This window comes from Phascolarctos cinereus, unplaced genomic scaffold (genome assembly GCF_003287225.1).
Source record: "Phascolarctos cinereus isolate Bilbo 61053 unplaced genomic scaffold, phaCin_HiC Scaffold_7;HRSCAF=346, whole genome shotgun sequence".
NCBI lineage: Eukaryota > Metazoa > Chordata > Mammalia > Diprotodontia > Phascolarctidae > Phascolarctos > Phascolarctos cinereus.
In genome coordinates, this window is record NW_027556180.1 from 192,292,573 (window position 1) to 192,313,624 (window position 21,052).

The window sequence follows — 21,052 nt, forward strand, 5'->3', positions numbered from 1 at the left end:
AGCCTTGTGTTTGGAGGTCAATTTTTTTTAAATTCAGTTCTGATCTTTTAATTTGAAATGCTTGAAAGTCCTCTGTTTCATTATATGTACATTTTTTCCCTGAAATACTACATTATATTTCACTGAGTAGGTGATTCTTGGCTATAATCCTTACTCTTCTGCTTTCTGGGATATCATATAACATATCTTCCAGTTCTTTAATATAGAAGCTGTCTAATGCTGTGTAATGCTGATTTTAGGTAGATGATATTTGATTTTTTTTTCTTTTTGATTGCTTGTAATACTGTCTCTTGATCTGCGAGCTCTGGAATTTGGCTATGGTGTTCCTGGGAGTTTTAATTTTGACATATCTTTCAGGCAGTGGATTTATTCAATTTCTATTTTACCCTCTAGTTCTAATATATCAGGATTTTTTAAAATATTCTTTGAAAGATGGCAGTGGAATCAAGATGGGGGAAAGAAGAGCCAGGACATTGCCTGAGCTCTCCCTAGTGGACCTGAGGGGAGAGGGAATTAAGTTTAACCTCTTAACAGATTCTGGGGAAAGAAGAAACTCAAAAATATGGAGTGAAAAATTTTCCCAGCTTAAGATAACTTGTAATTATTTGAGAAAAAAGGGTAAATGTTGAGAGCATGCCCAAACACATGGTGTCCAGGTAAGCCAGTGGGAAGGGTTTTAGCAGCAGCACAGATCAACTAGTAAGGACACTTAGTGCTGGATCTCCAAGCCATCTTTTCTGAAAGACGTTCTCCAGACACTTTTTTTCATCGTGGCTTTAAGGTAGACCAATAATTCATGAGTGATTTTTCCTGGATCTATTTTCCAGGTCATTTGTTTTTCCAATGATGTATTTTACATGTTCTATTTTTTTCTATTATTTTGTTTGTTTGATTCTTGAGGTTTCATAAATTTATTAGCTTCCACTTGCCCAATTCTAATTTTGGGGGGCTAGTGAATGGGATAAGTGACTTGCCCAGGGTTACACAGCTAGTGTGTATTATATGTCTGAGGCCAGATTTCTTATAGGACAGTAGTATTCCATTACATCCATATACCACAACTTTTTCAGCCATTCCTCAGTTGAAGGGTATCTCCTCTATTTCCAATTCTTTGACACCACAAAAAGAGCTACTATAAATATTTTTATGCATGTCGGTTCCATTTCATGGGGATATATTTCACAGACTTACTTCAAAATGTCTTCATTCTTAAAAGTGAGGAAGTCAAGCCCTTTGTGCCTGTTGCTGGCTTTATTAAATATCAGCGTAGTATTTTCCACCTTGCCAAACTGCTAAAAATATTGTTTTATATCTTCTACAACTGTATTCCCAGACAATCTGACTACAAAGATTTTCTATGTCTTTGGTGACCATCTTGGGCTGTGCTCAACTCAGAAATGAAACTTTGGTGTCCATCATCTTTGAATTTAATTCAGGATGGGGTTGAGTTAATACTTTATCTACACTTAATTGCTTGGCAAATGTGAGGAAACCGAAGCTTGTCGAGCGTTTGGTGGTGGGATCTATCGTGACCATACATTCTCTAATTTCTCCAAATTTGCTAAAAATAGTCTCTAAGTCTATCTGGTGAGGTTTGCCAGTTCAGGCCACCGATGAACATTTTGCCAAGGTCGTGTTGTGAGTTATTAGGGCTTATCTCCCATCTGCCCCCATATCTCAGGGCTTTCCACTCCCCACCCCCCAAAATTAAGCCCCACAGTGATCTTAGCAGAGCAGCAGCCAGCTACAAACCCAAAGAGCTCCCTCCTCCTCTTCCTTATTCTCCTCCTCCACTCCGGAGCTACACTGAATCTCACACAGAGAAGGAGCCTGGGAAGCAGGGAGATCCCTTCACATGTAGGATTAGCTTAACTCAACTGAGGTCCTTCTCAAGTCCCCCTCTTCCCCTGCCTGCCCCCCCATCCCCACCTTTCCTCCTCCATTTACCTACCCCCATCTTCCAATACAGGGTCTTTACCAAGAAAACCCAGAGTTGGTCACAACTAAAAAATGACTGGACAACAAATTGAGTTTTGTTTTTTTTTCTGAAAGCTGCCTGTTCATATTCTTTTACTACTAATTACTGGGAAATGGTTCTTATTCTTATAAATGTGGCTCAGTTTCATGTATATTTGAAAGATGAGGCCTTAATAAGAGAAATTTGCTGTAATCCTCCCTCCTTAGTTTCTTGTTTTGCTTCTAAATTTGGCTCCATTAGTTTTGTTAGTGCAGAAAAACAAACTTTTTAATTTTATGTAATCAAAAAGTAACTCTTTTACTTCCATTGATCCTCTCTATCTTTTATAAACACTTCCCTTATCCATTGAATACCATATACATTTTCAGTTCTCTCCTTATTTATTTATATTATTACTATTTATGTTTAAAGTATCTATCCATTTTAACCTTATCTTTATATACAATGTGAGATGTTGCTCTAACTTCTGCATAACTACTTTCCATTTTCCTTGCAATTATTTTCCAATTGCTGAATTCATACCCTAAAAGTTAGATGTTTATCAAACATGAGATTACTGTGGTCATTTACTATTGTGTATTGTGTACCCAAACTATTCAACTGATCGATCATTCTATTTCTTAGCCAGATTGCATTTTGTTACAACTTTTTCTAGCTTTTACAAAGTAATTCTTTTGCAGTTTGATTGATATGGCACTGAATAAGTAAATTAACTTGCATAGAATTGCATTTTTTTTTGGTTATATTGATACTGCTCCACTGGGGCCACTGATTCCTTGGGACTACAAGTGATACTTTTCCTTAAGGTCTCTGATTCCTTGTGAACAAAAAATGATACCTCCTCTCAGGGCTTCCACTCCCTCTTGACCAGCCAAACTCCTCTCTGCCCTTGAACTCTGATCCAGAAGTTAGTATAGGCAATGGAGTTACCAAAGAGTTGCATTTCAGGGCGCTTGTTCCCTATTCCTCTCTGCCTTTGAACTACGACCCAGAAAAGGGTTTTTGCAATGAAGCTTTCAGTGTCTTGTCCTGTGTCCAGAGCCAGCACAGGGGTCTCCTGTAAACTCTTTCTGAAGCAGTTTCAAGGTCCCCTGACTGTCTCTGTATTGAAAGATCCCAAAACTGCTGTTGCCTCTGTTGGCACTACCTGGTTCCAGAATTTTTGTTTCATCCATGAAAGTTTGGGGCCAGCCTCCATCACTGTGTCACAAAACTTTCCAACCTCCTAAGTTGTCTTGGGTTCAAAGAATATCTTACTCTGTACTATTGTTGACTCTGAATTCCAGAATTTGATTTAAGGCCTTCTTTTAAAGATTTTTTTTCTCTTTTTTCTTTTCTTATCTTTCTTTTTTTTTTTTAGAACATTGAGAACATTTTGTACTCTACCATCTTGGCTCTGCCTCTAAATTCCTTTTAAGGAAATTTTAAGAGGAAAAAGTGATATTGTTGTGTGATTATTATGTCTACTAAAATGATATTTTCTTGATCTAAAATCAGAAAGGAAACTATAGGAAATATCTGTTTTGTATAAGTTAAAAATTGTAACTTTGTTTGCAAGTAATTCCTCTAAAAAGGATTAGCCAAAATATTTGTTTAGTATTAAATTATACTAGCCTCATAGTATGAAATTATAACTTTGCATAGAGCTTTGATTTCCTGAAAAATGTTCCTATATAAATTTAACTTGGGTAAAAAACTAAACAATAGCTAAAGAACAGTAAAATTTGATTCTCTTCTTTAGGACGTTGTTTGCATAGAAATGTTGTTAGTTTCCACAACAGAGAATGGTGTTGTGCAACTGAAATGACTACATTGTGACTATTAAAGCAAAGTAGTCATGATGAAAAAGTGGAACATGGATGAAAGAAAAGAAATCTAATGCAATTATTTCATAAGGCTATTAGGTGGCACATTGGATAGAATACTGAGCCTAGAGTCACAAAGATTCATCTTCTTGACTTCAAATCTGGCCTCAGACATATGCTAACTATATCTCTGGTCAATCATTTATTTCTGTTTGTCTCAGTTTCCTCATCTGTAAAATTATCTGAAGAAGGAAATGGCAAACCATTGCAGTATCATTGCCAAAAACCAAAACAAAACAGAACAACAAAACAGGAAATGACAACTGTTTGAGAAGAAATGGAAAAATTGGAACACTAATGCATTGTTGGTCGAGTTATGAAATGATCCAACCATTTAGGAGAGCAATTTGGAACTATGCCCAAAGGGCTGTAAAAATGTGCATACCCTTTGACCCAGCAATAGCACTTCTAGGGCTGTATCCCAAAGAGATCATAAAAGTGGGAAGAGAACCCATATGTACAAAAAATATTTATAGCAGCTCTTTCTGTGGTGGCAAAGGATTGGAAATTGAGGGTATGCCCATTAATTAGGGAATGGCTGAACAAGTTGTGGTTTATGAATGTAATGGAATACTATTTTACCGTAAGAAATGATGAGGGGCAGCTAGATGGTGCAGTTGATAGAGCACTGGCCTTGAAGTCAGGAAAACCTGAGTTCAAATGTTCAAATCTTGTCTCACACCAAACACTTGACACTTACTAACTGTGTGACCCTGGGTAAGTCACTTAACCCCAGTTGACAATCAAAAAGAAAAAGAAAGAAAAAATGATGAGCAGATGGACTTCAGAAAGACCTGAAAAGACCTGTATGGACTGCTTCTGAGTAAAGTGAGTAGGTCCAAGAGACATTGTACACAATAACAGTCACATTGGGTGATGACTAACTTTCATAGAATTAACCCTTCTCAGCAATGTAAGGATTTAAGACATCTCCAATTCTCATGATGGAAAATGCTACCCACATCCAAAGAAAGAGTTAGAATGCAGATCAAAGCATACTATTTGCTCTTTTTTTCTGTTCTGTTCTGTTTTGTTTCCTCTTTCTTTCCTCCTATTGGTTCTGATTCTTCATTATAACATGACTAATGTGAAAATATGTTTAATAGGAATGTATATGTAGAGCCTATATCAGAAGGGAGGAGGGTAAGGAGGATGAGAAAAATTTAAAACTCAAAAGCTTATGTAAGTGACTGTTGAGAAATAAAAATAAGTTAAAAGAAGGAAAACAAAACTAAAAAACAAAATAAAAAATGAGATCAAAGTCAGATATAACTGAAAAAAAGACTAAACAGCAACAACAACAATTATTTCATAAAGGAATTTAACTTCTACAAATTAATTGGTTTAAAAGACTTTAATTGATTGATTAATTTATTTAAAAGAGCTTTAAAATTACCTGAATCATGAACCATCTTCACTACTTGCCAAACAGAAGGATAACAGACAAATGAACTTCCCATTTCACATAAAAACTCATTTAAAACAACTTATGGAAAAGAATGATGATAAATTATGAGAAATATTATCTTGCAAATCAGAGCTGTACAGAGGAGTATAAGACTAGTTAATAAAAACCATCTGAAGGAAGTAAGCAAAATAAACCTATAACAAATGAGAGTTTAAATGGCAAAAGAAAATAAAAGAAACAATGGATAAAATGTCCAAAGTTTTTTTTAAACAATAAAAAATTCATATTCATATTCTCATAAATCCATTTGGGTATATGAACCTATTAGGGCAATTCTCCCCAAAAACCTACATGATAAGCAAATGGGCAAGGCATGATATTGTAGAAGGAGCACTAGACTCACAATCAGAGGACCTGGATTCTACCACTAATGATAATCTGTGATCTTGGGAAAGTAAATTAATTTCTTGGAATCTCAGTTTCCTTATCTGTAATGTGAGAAGGAATATTGTTACAATGTCCACTTTACATGACACGTGTGAGGCTCAAATACTCTATTTGAAAACCTCGATAAAACCATAAAATATTATATAAATGTGAGATGATTTTATTCCTATTTGACAAATGAAAAAACTGAGACTCATGCAATTTAATTTTCTCAAGTCCCTCTATGAGACTACATATGACTCTGACAGAGACTGCATATGAGAAGATTGAATGAGAAGGCAAATCCTTTAACTCTCAGATCTGATTGTTTCCACATACAATGAAATATTATGCTTCCATTATCTTTATGAACACTTCAAGATGCATTTTTAATTATGCTAAACATGTCACTAAAGTATCCATACTCAATGATGAAAAATTATCTTTATCAGACATATATCCGAAGGAGGTGAGGGACAAGGGAAAAAGAAGTCCCATATATTTAAAATGTTGATGACAGACCTAATGTTAGCAAAAAACAACATCAAAAACAAAAACAAAAAACTAACCAAAACCAAAGTAGGTGCACAGTGTTTGAGAATGATTAAAATAATTTCAATGTATATTACCTCATCATGAGCAATGATGAATAAATAGTTTTGAAAAAAATTTCATATGTTAACAGCGATGAAGGAAGTGGTAAGAACTATGAAAACACAAAACAATAAGGCAAATATAAAGGTTATTAACCTAGATAAATGCTTAAACCAATGTTTTTCACCTTAATTTGAATTCCTCATAATGTATGTGAGAGAAAAATAGAAAGAGAAAGAAACAGAGAGATAGGGTAAGAGGCAAAGACAAATTATTCTGAATTTTGCAAAGTATGTCAAAAAATAGAAAAAAAATCCATGGAATCAAATAACTATTTTTAGTCATGGTAGATTAGGTTTCCAGTGATTTCTTTTTCCCAGCCTAATAAATATAGTTCTAGAATTGTCAAAGTAAAAACATATTTTGTTAAATTCTATCAAATTAAAAAAACAACAGCCTTTTAGAGGCTAGTAATTATTAAGTTTTGTTTTGACTTATACAAAGAAGCCAACTCTAAAACAAGGTCAAAGATCAGGCATTTACATATTAGTAAAGTTAAGTCTGACTTTATTGAGCATTCTTGATAGCTTTTCATTCATAGACAGATAAAGAAGTAAATAAGTATTCTTGGTAATACTTTAAAAAATATTTTATTTTCCAAGACTTGGGCGGTGATCTGTGAATGGATACATGGGACACATGTGAGAGATACAGTGAAGGAATAATTGGCAAAAAAGGGTAAATAGATGATGAGAGAAATTAGTGGAATCTTAATGGGCCAATCCTTAGAATCCAAATTGTTGCCAAAGTGCCCATTTATATGGGTGAAGAATATTACAGAAGAGCATTTAACTATGATTCATTAGGAAGTTCAATTAGAAAATGATGGTAGCTATCAATAATAGTTATGTGAATGCAGTAAAAATGAAGGCCACAAAGTTGACGAGTAATGCATACTTGAACTCCATTCACTCAGTAATCCTAGGCCTAGGGAAAGAGTTTGGGACCTTAGTTGGAAAGAAAAATTAAAGGGAAAGAGAAACCAATGAAAAATCCATACATGTACTTACTAATATACTGTTTTTCCATCTTTAAAAAAATGTTTTATTTTGTCTGCCTGGTACATAGTAGTAGGTTCTTGATAAATGTTGATTGATTGACTGATCTTACATCCCATGAGAAAGGTAAGACAATGTATAAAAATAATCCTTTATGGTGAGAAAGAATGCTTATGGACTATATGTAATATGAATACTTCTATGTCAATATCCCTTAAATGTTTTGATAATCTTCCTAATCACCATTTTAAAAAGTACTGTGGGTATGCTCATAGAATGTCTAATTGAATCAATTTTGTGGTAAGACTTTATATTTCAAAGTACTTAATATAGATGCTGCAAGAACTGAATTATGATGGACTATTCTTCCTTTTAAAAAGAAGACAGGTAGGAAGACTTGTGTTTCTCTTTTTTTTATAATTTGGGTAGAAAAACAAATAATGAAAATTATTCTTTCTATATTTTTAAAGAAGAAATATACAGGACATTCATTTAAAACAGCTTCTAACCAGAAATTTTAGTCCATAATATTTTAGAATACATCGTGTTCAGTTAAAGGAAATGGTATAATTGTTACTCTTTTATGAAAATATACCAAGTTTTACCCTCAGGGCCTCAGTGTTGTATGTATATGTATAATACAGCAGAATATTGTTTTATAGTTTTACACGAATATGTACAATACTTAGAGATTGAAATCAGGAGGAGATATTTTATACTTTAGTTTTTAGAATGTTAACCTAAGAGAGTTGAAAATTAGAATTTTTATTTACTGGTTTAGTGGAATATTACTGGAATGGAATCCCAATTGTGACACCTCCCTGTGTTTCACTTGGATAAGCTCCATTCATCCCCTTTATGAATCTCATTGTTCTCATTATTAAAAGGGGAAAAAAGGACTAGATGTTTTATGATATCCTTTCTTTAACTGTAAATCAATTATTTATGTATTATATATGCATGTGTATATATATATATATATATACATACATACACACACAAATATGCACGTTTATCTGTCTATCTAAAATTTTCTATATGTAAATATTTGTATCTATATCTAAGATAAGCCAGTTTTATGCCTATACACATAATTGTCTGTATTCATATACATGTATATAGATATGTACATGTATGTATGTGTTTATATACACATATATGCATTCATATAAGTAAACTATCTTTGAGGCAGAGAGGTAACTCTCACACCACATCTTTCAGGAAAAAAAAAAGGTGTTGAAACATCTTGTTTCATGAAACATGTTGAAATGCAAAAGTTGAAAAAGTCAAAAGAAACAATTAGTGGTGAACTTGAAGTGGGTATTTTGAGAGCTAAGACATAATAATGTAGCAAAAGATATAGAGTAATTCTTGGCAGCAACAATGCAAAAGCATCAGAACCAGAAATCTGCAACCCTGAGGATAGATGAGATTGGAAATCATGGTTGTTTTCTTTTGTAATACACTCTGCCCCAAAGTGAGGCTATAAAAGTTAGGTGTTGTAGGTGATAGATTATGAGACTTAGGGGTCAAGAACCCACCTTTTGTCCCACTCAGGACTAAATTATTTATTTGTAGCATCTCTTCCAGATATACATAGTGATGAAAAAGGACTATAGGTTGTACGTCCAAATATATATTCTAATATGAAAAATAGATATTCTTCATCCACATGTATACGGACAGATCAACTCTTTGAGTGATTATCAATCTTTTCCAGTAACCTCTGCAATGCACTGGACTTGATGCAAACAGAAAATAAGGTCTCAGCATTCACAGAGAAATTTTCAATTTGAAAACTGAATTAGTTTTCCTGCATCACGATACTAGGCACCTTTGATGTGTATGTATTTCATTGTTTTATGCCATACCTGATGTCTATGATCAGAGAGTCATTGAATAGGATTTTTTCTGTTGTTATATTTTATAGATAATTTTGAGTGATTTTGATGTATAGATGGCCCAAAGCTTAATGTAAAATACTCTGCAAAGAAACAATTTGTTCTACGAAAGCAAATGAGTTTCCATAATCAACAGAAATTACAGTGCAGCCTATCTCTACGTCATTCTATCAATTATGAAATGATACAGATATGGTTCGTTGTTGAATATTTCTTGTGAAAGTCTATATGTTACTTGATAAGAATTAACTAAACATATCTCATGTTCATGGATTAGGTGATTTCCATAAAGCTTTTATATAGCATGGAGTTTGGCACATAGTAAGCATGTAATGAATGTTTGTTAATCAGTTGATTGGTGGGGGATTAGGAACATAGTTTGAGAATACTGATTGTAGCTCAACTCACTTTTGTCAATATTAATAAACTACAAGAATTTTTTGCAAGCCTTTGTCATTTTTCCCCTCACTGGATATGCTGTAAAGTGTGAGATGTTATATCACACTAGCATTTTTTATATATTTTACATATTTGGTAAAATCTGTTCTCGCTAGTAGCATTTCTATCTCCCCTAGAACAATATCTGGGCCTGTGATGTGAGAGTCCAAGAGAGTTGGTTCCAACTCTCTAAGATAAAGAAAATAAAGTGTTAAAATATTTTTCCAATCTTTTCCATTTTTCTTTTCATTGCTTTCTTCTTTAATGCCCTTGGGATGACTTTATTTAATTGGATATCTTGATATACTCTCTTTAAATTGATTTTATCTTTTTTTTTAATTATGAGATAACAATATTCAGAATCATCCCTCATCCTTCTTCATAAGATTTTTTAAATGAGTGTCTATTATAATCTAAAGTGGCCTTTGGCAGTTATCTCTCTCCATTTGGCAAGTAAAACAGTTTTGCTTTTTTTTATTTTGTTTTCTTCTAACCCTGGTATTTATATTGTAGGATCTTCTGGTCTCTTTATTTAAAATTATAATCAATGGCTATATCCTTTCTCTTTACCATTTCCCAATTTTGATGACTAATTAGTCCCTTAAAGAGCTTAGAATTTAGTTGTTTCAATTGTAGCTTGTATCTTTATCATTATTATATTTTTCTCTTGCTTTTTACTAATTGTCTTAATCAGGTAGAGTCAATGGTATGACTGTACACAAAAATATCATTCACAATGAACTCTCATGTTTAAAAAAGTTCATAAAGTTAAAATAAAATAAATTTCATTTTATGTCATTTGATGCTCGCCACATCTAGCACATACTATTATTTTCTCAAAGAAATTATTAATTCTACAGATGGGAGGCTTCTTTGCAATCCTTCAGTCTCTGGATTCCATTATTCTTTCTTTCTGAGCTATTATTTATCATGTATTTCTCCCCATTACATTTCCAATCTTTACCCTGAAGTTATCAACCACAAGTGTATATGTTGATATAAGTTAGAAGACTTTATCAAGTTCATTATAAAATGTCTATTTCATCACCCTCAGAAAACAATATTGTTGTATTAGCTGAAATTATTTTTATTGTGGTATTTTTTTTCACAAATACTTACAATTCACACCATAATACATGGTGACTGAATATCACATGGAATATTTCTTATTGCCTTGGAATAGTTTATAAAAACTTGCTCAACTAACTTTTTACTTCTCCTAGAAAGAGCTTTGATTTATACTTCCACTTAACTGAAACTTCCTTTTGTCTTCTTATTTCATTTATAACAATAAATTTTTCAGCAATATTGACATTTCTGTTCATTGGGCAAGCATCTCATTTTTATAGTAACAACAGTTAAATCAAATATTTCATTTAACTGCTATTTGACTATTACCACCAAGTTGTTTTCTTTCCTAACATTCTGCCAACATCAATATAGAGGAAAAGGAAGGATCCCAAGATGGTGGCCCATTTTTTATTTTTATATTTTGTTTCATTTGTAAAAATCACAAAAAAGTGATTACCAAATAGTCTGCCAAATGGAGATGTGTCTCATACCCTTCACTCTATTGGTCCTCAAAAAGAAAAAAAAAATGGACTCAATCTATTGATAGGATCCTACCAAAATCTTTTCCAACATATTAAAAACAACCTCATATTATATTTCACTGGTCTATCTTTCAACATTTTCAGTTCAACTATATACCTTGAGAAGGCATCAGAGTATAAATTAATGAAAGATAGTGTATACATTCATATATGTACTTATATGCGTATGTGTATGTGTATTAGATGACTAGCAATGTATCTATATTTCGATAGATAGATATAGATATAGTTAATCAAAAAATTTATTAAGGACTTACTATGTGCCAATCACTATGCTAGGCAATGGGGATACAAAGAAAAAGAATTATCCCTTCTCTTGCAGAGCTTACAAGACATGGAGAAATAAAAAATGAGTACATCTATGTACATACAAGTTATGTACAACATATATGGGAAGTAATCTGAAAGGGAAGACCATAGCAATTTGGGTGGAGGACTGTTGCATAACCATGAAGGTGGGAATCAAGCTTAGTCTTACAGGAAGATAGGGAAGTCAAAAGGCAGAGGTGAGAAGAGAAAAGATTCCAAGCATGAGGTACCACTGATGAAAAGTCATAGAGTTGGGAAATGGAATATCATAGGAGAGTAACACTACACACATACACATATACACACAAACAAACACACCCCTGTGATGAGTGTGTTGTGTGTGTGTGCGTGTGTGTGTATCCCTGTAATCTTCTAGGGTTAAATATTAATTTTATTTATTAACAACACAACAAACTACACAAGAAATGTACAATTATTTACAGGGTATCATTGGTGAGAAATATCACTTTAGTGAAAGTCAACTTTAATAATTACTGCAACTGCAGGCTTCACAATTCCGAAAACATAGTCCCACCATTTATTTATCTCAGTGTTTCTAATTGTAGAGTCGTCTTTTCTTTTAGTTTCTGATTTTAACAAGATATGTGTTAAACAAAATTCTCTCAGGAAATTAATTTTATTAGTCCTTTTTCTTCTGTTCTTTCAAAAATCACAGTGAACAGCCTCTATGGAACAATATTTACTCGATCTTCTAACATGCTCTTCATAAATTGTCTACCTGAATCAACATTGACCAGAATTTCATTGCCTTTTAACGATACAGTAAACAGTATTATTGTAAGAGAAGCTACTGAAGCTGATTTCACATTTAAATACATATTTTACTTATTTATTAACATGGCAAAGCGGTTGAAATGCTGGAGTCAGTTTATGATATAGATGCAAACGTCACCTCTGACAGTATGTAGTTGTGTTATCACAGGCAAGTCATTTCACCTCTCTGAGCTCAAGAGAACTCACTAAAACTAAAATTTGCAGTAAGATGGCCATCTACTTTGACAGACCTCTTATACCCTTACACAAAAATAAGAAGATATTACTGTAAAAATTATTGTTGTCTTACTCTAGTGAACTCCATAATTCTGCAAAGTCTGTCAGTGTAGGTTCTCCCTTCATTGATAGAAATCAGGTCGTTCCAGAATAATATTGTAAGGCATAACTGTACCTAAAATTTTCATTACCTGGTATCAAAAGATAAGGCCTTTGAGAAGTTATCTAGGATGCCCTCTCTGAATAATAAATTTGTACTGAGAAAAATGTTCACTGTACATCACACAACTTGAGAAGAATAAAGGGTTATTATCATTTAAAATTAAACGATGGATTAAAAAGCTAAGAATTATTTATTTATTTTTTGAGATTGGGTTTCCACACAACACTGAACCTGGAAGAACTGGTGTCATTTATTAGTTCAGTCTCAGTGCTGATCATTCCAGAAGGTTTAATCTCCTCTTTTTTTTTTTTTGATTTGGACTGATTCACCCTTCTTTCCTTAGGTACTCTGATGACCCAACCACCACTGGGGTTCACCATTTTCATGCTGGTCTAAGTGAGAATACATAGGCTTCATTCCTGCTATATCCCAGAATTCCTTGAACTTAAGTGATCCATCAGCTTTAACCTGCCAAGTAGCAGGGATTACAGGCTAGTGTTACCATATCTAGCACAGGATTGTTTATTTTGCTATATAATCAGGGCTTTCACAGATTATTCCCATAATTCCAAAAAGTAGCTCATATACTTGTTTTTGTGGTTGTAATAAAAAGATATTTTAGAGAAATTAATATTAAATCATATAGCATTTTACAAATATAATTTTGCTACTATGTTTTTAAAATCAAGGACACCGTGGTAGGTGGAGACAGTTAGTGTATAAAACAACTGGGAAACATGAAATAAGACATTCAAAGATCAATTGATGGAAACTTTTTCACTGAGCAAATTTTGACTTTGGATCTGACTTTGATGATATCAAAGGAACACACATGTGGTTGGTACACAGTATAGGCTGTCTCCAGCAAAGACTGTTTGTAAGTCTATTTCATACTTAGTACTGATGGCTAAGTCACCTACCATAAACACTTAGTAGCTCTTTTGCTGGCAAGTTTATCCATTAGAGGCATCTTCCTTTTCTCATGCATTAACTCATCAGTAAATCTTATAACCTTAGCTAGGATGTCCTACTAGAAGGGGAGTGGGTGGTAAAGGAAGAAACATTTGGTACATAACTATATGTCAGGCAATTGCTAAGCACTTTACAAATATTATTTTATATGTTATTCACAAAAAATCCTGAGGTTATTATTATTAAAAATACTGTATGGGCTCTTTATCTCCATTTTATCCTCAAATTATCCTCATTATGTAGTTCAAGGAATTAAGGCATGCAGAGATTAAAAGATTTGCCAAAAGTTACACAATTAGTCAGTCATTTTTCTCTGGAAACACCTCAGCCTTGAAGTGAAAAAAAATTAAGAAGGCAAACTCCAGAGAAAAATTCAGTTCCATCACAAGAAATATTTCAAGAACTACTCTGAATGCAGGGATATCTCTCATCTTACCCCCATACCTATCCTTTGCCTGGCCCCCAAATCCCCCCAAAAAATCTAAAAAAATTTGAGTTGGCCCCAAATTCAGCTGAGATGCATATCAAACATCAGGTTAGCCTGGGTCCATCTCAATGAATCAGTTACCTCTTTATGGAATAATTTAAAAAATAAAAAAAACACACAAAGTGATTTTTGGAAATAAATTATGTTTGTATTTGAGTTGAGCAAAAAAAAGTACAACATCTTTGCTAATACAATTTGCTGCTGGCTAATGTTGAATATTGACTCAGCTATAAGTGGAAACCAGGTATTCCAAGATATATTCCATAGGTGATACTTTTCTTTAAAAACCATAAGGTGAAGCAAGAGAAAAAAATTAAAAAATCTTGCTTCAATTGTATAACTTCTAGTCTTGGGGCTAGAATTCCATCCACACAATAATACAAGCATTTAAGTTGTGTCTAGATGAGGTAAGCTGTTTAACAACATTATTCAATTTTACTTACACTACAAACTTTTAAAACAACAGAGGGAAAGTAAGAATATTATTTGATAAGAGTCAATTTGTCCAGTTGTTAAAAAGTCTCTCTGATCTATTTATTCAACATTTGCTGCTGCCTCACACTCTCCTCAGCCACTGAACCACTCCCCCAACTAGACATTCACTGTGCTTTTGAGGTGATAATTAATAAACTCTTCATAGAAATCAAATCTAAGCATAGAAAAGATTTTTATACATGGGGTCTTCTAATACATGCTATAACTTTGGGATTCCAATTCGTTTGAGGTGAAAAGTAATAATATATTCCTCATAATAACAGAGGGCAACTTCAGAATTTATACTTCAAATGCTTTTCAGGTCTCATTTATCAAAATAATTCCAAAAATGTTCACAGTTGATTTTTCTTTATGATAGTTTCTACATATTCTTTCTTCTTTTTTCTTTTATTTTAGATAAATTCTAAAACATTAAATATTAAATAGAAACTTAAATATTAAACTTACATAAAAAATAAGAAAACAAAAAGAACATGCCATGTGCAAAAAAGAACATTGAAGAGGATTCAGAATACATAGGAATAACTTTCCATTTCAAGAAAGGCTATATAATAAATATTGCATGTTATATTAAAAGCTGTCCATCTTTTCTTTGTTTCCTTGTAGGTTTCTGTTTGTTCTTTGCCATACCTTTTTTACTTTGTTCTTTTTTCCCCCTTCCTCCTCTCTTTCCCCCACCCCAAGGCCAAAATTAAGCATGGAGATCTCTCTCTCTCTCTCTCTCTCTCTCTCTCTCTCTCTCTCTCTCTCTCTCTATATATATATATATATATATATATATATATATATATATACACATACATATATATACATATATATATTATGTATATACACAAATAAACATATATGCATACATACTTGAATACTTAAATACATACATATATAAACATATAGTTTCCCTAAGAGATTCTAGTCTTCTTCTGGGACCCAAGATGTTGGAGGAAAAAGTAAATCACTTTCACCCTCCCTTATTGACCTCTGAAAGCCCAGAAAATATCACCCCAGGAAAAACGCTGGAACAACTGAGCCAGCAAAAAGATTAGGTGCACCAGTCTTGTAGCCCAGGAAGATTGGGGGAGTAATAGGAAAGTCCCTTCTTGTTCTGGGGGATGGGGAGTAGTTAGTTTGTGTTTTGGTTAATCGTGCCGAAGGAAAAGGCATAAGTAAGACACCTATTGGTTATGGGTTTAGCACAAGGTATAGATTGCATATGTCAATTTTACAGAGTTTGGTCTAAGAAAGACAAATGGAATTAGGTTGCATCTATTGTTTTATTTCTATTAAAGTGAGAAGCATTCATACATGGGAGCTGCAGTTTAGAACTGGACTCTATTTTGATTTTTACTTGGAATTTCTAATTGATACTTTCTTATTTTTTTAACTGCATTCCCAATTTATTGATCTGCTCTTTCTTGTGTTGATGTACACATTTACAGATACAATACTTTCCCTAATTACTGCTTTAGCTGTATCCCATAAACTTTGGAATTTTGTCTCATTGCTGTAATTCTCTTTAAACAAATAATTGACTTTTTCTATGATTTGTTCTTTTATCCATCCATTTTTAAGGATTAGATTATTTAATTTCCTATTAACTTTTTATTTACACTTTATTTGTGCTTCTAGAATCCTTTATTAGATACAATTTTATTGCATTATGATCTGAAAAGGATGCATTTAATCTTTCTGTTTTTTGTTATAAAATTCTGATGCCCTAATAATCAATTTTTGTATCGGTGCAATATAAAGCTGAGTTAAAAAAAAAGGATACTCCTTTCTATCCCCATTCAGTTTTCTCTAGAGGCCTGTCAAATCTAACTGTTCTACTATTTTATTCCTCTCCTTGACTTTTTTCTCATTTAGTTTGTGGTTAAAATTATCTAGCTCTCAGAAGGGAAGGTTGAGTTTTAACACTATCATAATTTCACTCTCCATTTCCTCCTGTAATTTGTTTAACTTGTTTTTTAGTTGTGTGGTGTGGTTTTTTTTGTTTTGTTTTGTTTTGTTTTGTTTAGAATTTGGATGCTATGCCATTTGATGGATGTATTTTTTAGTATTAATATTACTTCATTTTGTATGGTTGCTTTTAGGAAGCTGAAATTTCTCTGCTTATCCTGCCTAATTACGTCTATTTTTGTGTTTGTTTTTTTTCTGAGATCATGATTGCTGCCCCTGTTTTTATAACTTCAGCTGACATAGAATGGATTTTGCTCCATACCCTTATTTTAACTCTCTGTGTCTCTATTTCAAGTTTCTTTCTTGTAAATAACAGATTGTTACTTTCTGGTTTCAAATCCATTCTGCTATCTACTTCCACTTTATGGGTGAGGTCCTCCCATTTACATTCACAGTTATGATTACTAATTACATTTCCATACAGCCTATTTTCTTCTTCTTATCATCCTTTCTTTCTATCCAGTCCCTCCTATGACTGTTTTGCTTTTGACCATGGACTTCTTTTGTCTGCCCTCCTTTTTACCTCACTATTTTTCTTATCTTTTTCTTTCTTCTTTTATGTTACATAAGATAGATTCTTCTTACTAATTGTGTGTATACATATATATGTGTGTGGATGTATGTGTGCACACACATACATCCACACATTAGCATTTACTGTCCCCACCAACATTTTCTCTTCCATTCTAAAATCTCTTTCTTGTGAGCCTCTTTTAAGTGGGATGATTTTCCTTATGTTTTCTATCCCTTCTCCCCTTTCCTGGGGGTTTCCTCTTTGTTGTCCATCTATTTTGTTTTTTATATCATACGAACATAATCGACTCACTCCTGCACCCTCTTTTTATGTAGGGTCTTTCTAACTGCTTTAATAATAATAAAGTTCTTATGAGATACACACAATCTTCCCATGTAGAAATGTAAACAATTTAACTCTATTGAGTCTTTTATGATTTTTCTCCCATGCTTACCTTTTGATGCTTTTCTTGAGTCTCATATTTTAAATTCAAATTTTCTTGGCAAGTAATTCTTGGTTGTAATCTCAGGTGTTTTGACTTCAAGCCCTGCAATCCTTTAATATAGAAGCTGCTAATTCTTGTGTGATCCTGACCTTGACTCCAGGCTATTTAAATTATTTATTTCTCATTATTTGAAGTATTTTCTCCTTGATGTGGGAGGTTTGAAATTAGGCTATGATATTCTTGGGAGTTTTCATTTTAGACTCTTTTTTCCGGTGATGATTAGTAGACCCTTTGATTTCTATTTTACCTTCTGGTTCAAGACTTTGTGGGCAGTTTTTCTTAACAATTTGTTTAAATATGATATATAGACTTTTTCTTTAATGATGACTTTCAGGCAATTAACTAATTCTTAAATTATTTCTCCTAAAACTATTTTCCTGGTCAATCATTTTTTCTGATGAAATATTTTAGATTTTCTTCTATTTTTTAAAATTATTTTTAAGTTGCTTTATTTCCAGTCTCCTGGAGTCATTAGCTTCCACTACTCCAATTCTAGTTTTCATGAAATCATTTTCTTTTCTGAGCTTTTAGACCCTTTTTCCCATTTGGCCAATGCTGTTTTTAAGATTTTACTGTTGTTAGCATTTTCTTTGCCTCTTTTGCCATGCTGATAATTGTCTTTTAATAATTTCCTTTATTTGCTTAATTTATTTTTCTATTTTTCCTTTACCACTTTTATTTGATTTAAAAAATTCTTTTTTATCCCTTCCAGGAATTCTTGTTGGGCTTGTGTCCTATTTATGTCTTTTCTTTTGTACTTTGTAACTGTTTTCACTTCATTGTATTCTGAATTGTGTTTTAATCTTCCCTGTCACCATATTAACTTGCAATACTTGCACTCTTTTATTTTTTAATTTGCTAATTTTCCCACCCTTTTTCTTGGTTTGAAACATTTCTCTTAATATTGGGTTCTATTCCCAGCAACCAGGGGCACTTTCTTAAGTTTTAGGCTTTTTTGTAATGCTATTTTTGGAGATATTTCTGCAGTTTGAAAATTCTGGTGCTTCACAACTGGTGTGAACTGGGCAGAGGTGTCTTTGTCTGCTTTGCTTGTCTGCACTATGATCCTTATCCAGGAAGGGCATCTCATGCTTTGGGATAGTAATCCATACTGCTTCTCAGACTCTCTGATTTCTTGGAGCAGATATGATACTGGACTTGGAACTTCACTTCATCTTGACTAAAACTTCTCTCTGTCCTTGAACTATGACCCAGCAGTGAGCATAGTCCATGGAGTTGCCAAACAGTATATGCTCCTATAATCATTGCTGACACAAGGGTCCTCTTTATTCTCTTTTTTGACCTATCGCCAGGCATTCTTATTACCTCTGGTTTAGGAGGATGCAAAGTTGCTGCTGTTTCTCTAACCACCACCTAGCTTTACCACTGGTGTTTCAAAGACATTTTGGGCCAAACTTTGCCCTCATGTCAGAGATCTCTCTTTCTGACCTCCTAGGTGGTTAGGCTGTAAGATTATCTCACTGTGAAATTTTATTGCCTCTGCCACTCCAGAATTCAATTTGAGGCATTATTTTAAAATAGGAGAGAAAAGTCAGGAGGGCTCACCTTAGTCCTTTTTCTACTCCACCGTCATGGCTCCATTCCCAGGAGTGACTCACAGCATTTTTTTTAATTCCTCAGTGCCAAGAATAACGTTCAATGATATTGAACCTTGTCTCAACTAACCCAGATTTATCTTTCATTATTGGTCACTCCACTGTTATTTACACAATGAAATGTTTTCAAAATGGGAAAAGCTCCTAAACATACCCAGGTGAATGTGATTTGGGAAGGTCATGTGTTTTTTTTTGCTTTTCAAGACCACCTTGTTAAGAAATGCGGTGTGTGTGTGTGTGTGTGTGTGTGTGTGTGTGTGTGTAAAACAAATAAATGAGGGATGGGCATGCAAAGACTAAGGCATGAGAAATGGGAAAATACAGTTGTTGTTTTTTTTTCTGGCTTCATGTCAATGTTTAAGAGAGAATAATAGTATTAAGAGTCAGAAAACCTGGATTGAAAACAAAACATTTATATACCTGAATGAACTTATACAAGGCATTCAATGTCAATGAGCCTCAGTTTCCTCTTGTGGAAAGTGACCAAATTGAATTAATTGATTTCTAAGAACTCTTCTAATTCTTAATATTAAAAAGTAATGGACCAATGAACTCTGCAATGAAAATGAGGAAAAAGAAAAACAACTACAGCAGGAAAGGTGGGCAGAGCAGCTGCTCATCCTCTTCATCAACCTAAATGGTTACAGAATTAAGCATCTAATCTAAAATAGCTATCCCAGTAATCAGTTGCCTATTGATAAATTTTCTGCTTAACTGAACATTTTTTAGAATTTCAACAAAAGGATGTAAATTGCCCCCAAAAATAATTTATAAGAATGACATTCCTTTAAATCATCGTATCTTAAGCAGTTAGGGATGTCTTACAACATGCACTCTTACTAAAAAAAAAAAAAAGAGGAGGAAGAAAAAACAAAAACCAGATATTCTTCAAATCAAAATATTGACTGGTGAGAAGGCACAGATGGCACATGTACTATGAGCCACATGGTGCACAAAATGTTAATGAATACAGAGACTGGTTTTCTAAGCCAAGAAACTAGTTTTCCTTAAACAAATTTAGATAATACGGATGCATATTTGGGCACTGATTTAGGTTACTTTAACTTTCTCCTTACATGTTGTAGTGTAATCTCTCCCCAACCCCAACAAACTATATAAACTTAAACTCATTAGCAGAAAGGATAGAAATACTAGAGGCATTTCAGAATCTACAGAACTGGTGACATAATATAACAATCCAATGATTTTTAAAATTTTGAAATTTTAAATATTTTATTTTTTTCAAATTACATGTAAAACAATTTTTTACATTCATTTCAAAAGAAATTGTGTTTCAGATTAAGTTTCCTCCATTTCTTCCTTTTCCCATTCCTCAAAAGAATAATTTGGTATAGGTTATATGTGTTGTATTCTGCAAAACATTTTCTTAGAGAGTGAACTTCTAGGAGTCAAGATGGTGGAGTAAGCAAGAACTCACTCTCATTGTCCCTTATACACAGCAAAGAACCCAGAAAATATCACCACAGGAAAAATCCCGAAACAATGCAGCCAGTGGAAAGATCATGTGCAGCCATCTTTTAGCCCAGTAAGCTTGGGGAATTAATGGGAAAATCTCCCTGTCTCTGGTGGAAGGGGAGCAGAACAGGATGGAAGGTCTCTTGACAAGCCAAGGCAAGCCCCACCTCAGCAACCCAATGGGAGACCCTGAGCCTTAGGATGATGGAACAAGCAAGCACCAATACAGGGACCACCACGTGCCTTGGCATAGGCAGAGTAAGCAGG

The 21,052-nt window shown here is 33.4% G+C and overlaps 1 pseudogene; it reads right to left on the reverse strand.

The window, feature by feature from the left end:
• Positions 1-1,097: 1,097 nt before the first annotated feature.
• LOC110197093 (RNA-binding protein Musashi homolog 2 pseudogene) overlaps positions 1,098-21,052 on the reverse strand; it is a 75,769-nt pseudogene continuing 55,814 nt past the window's right edge.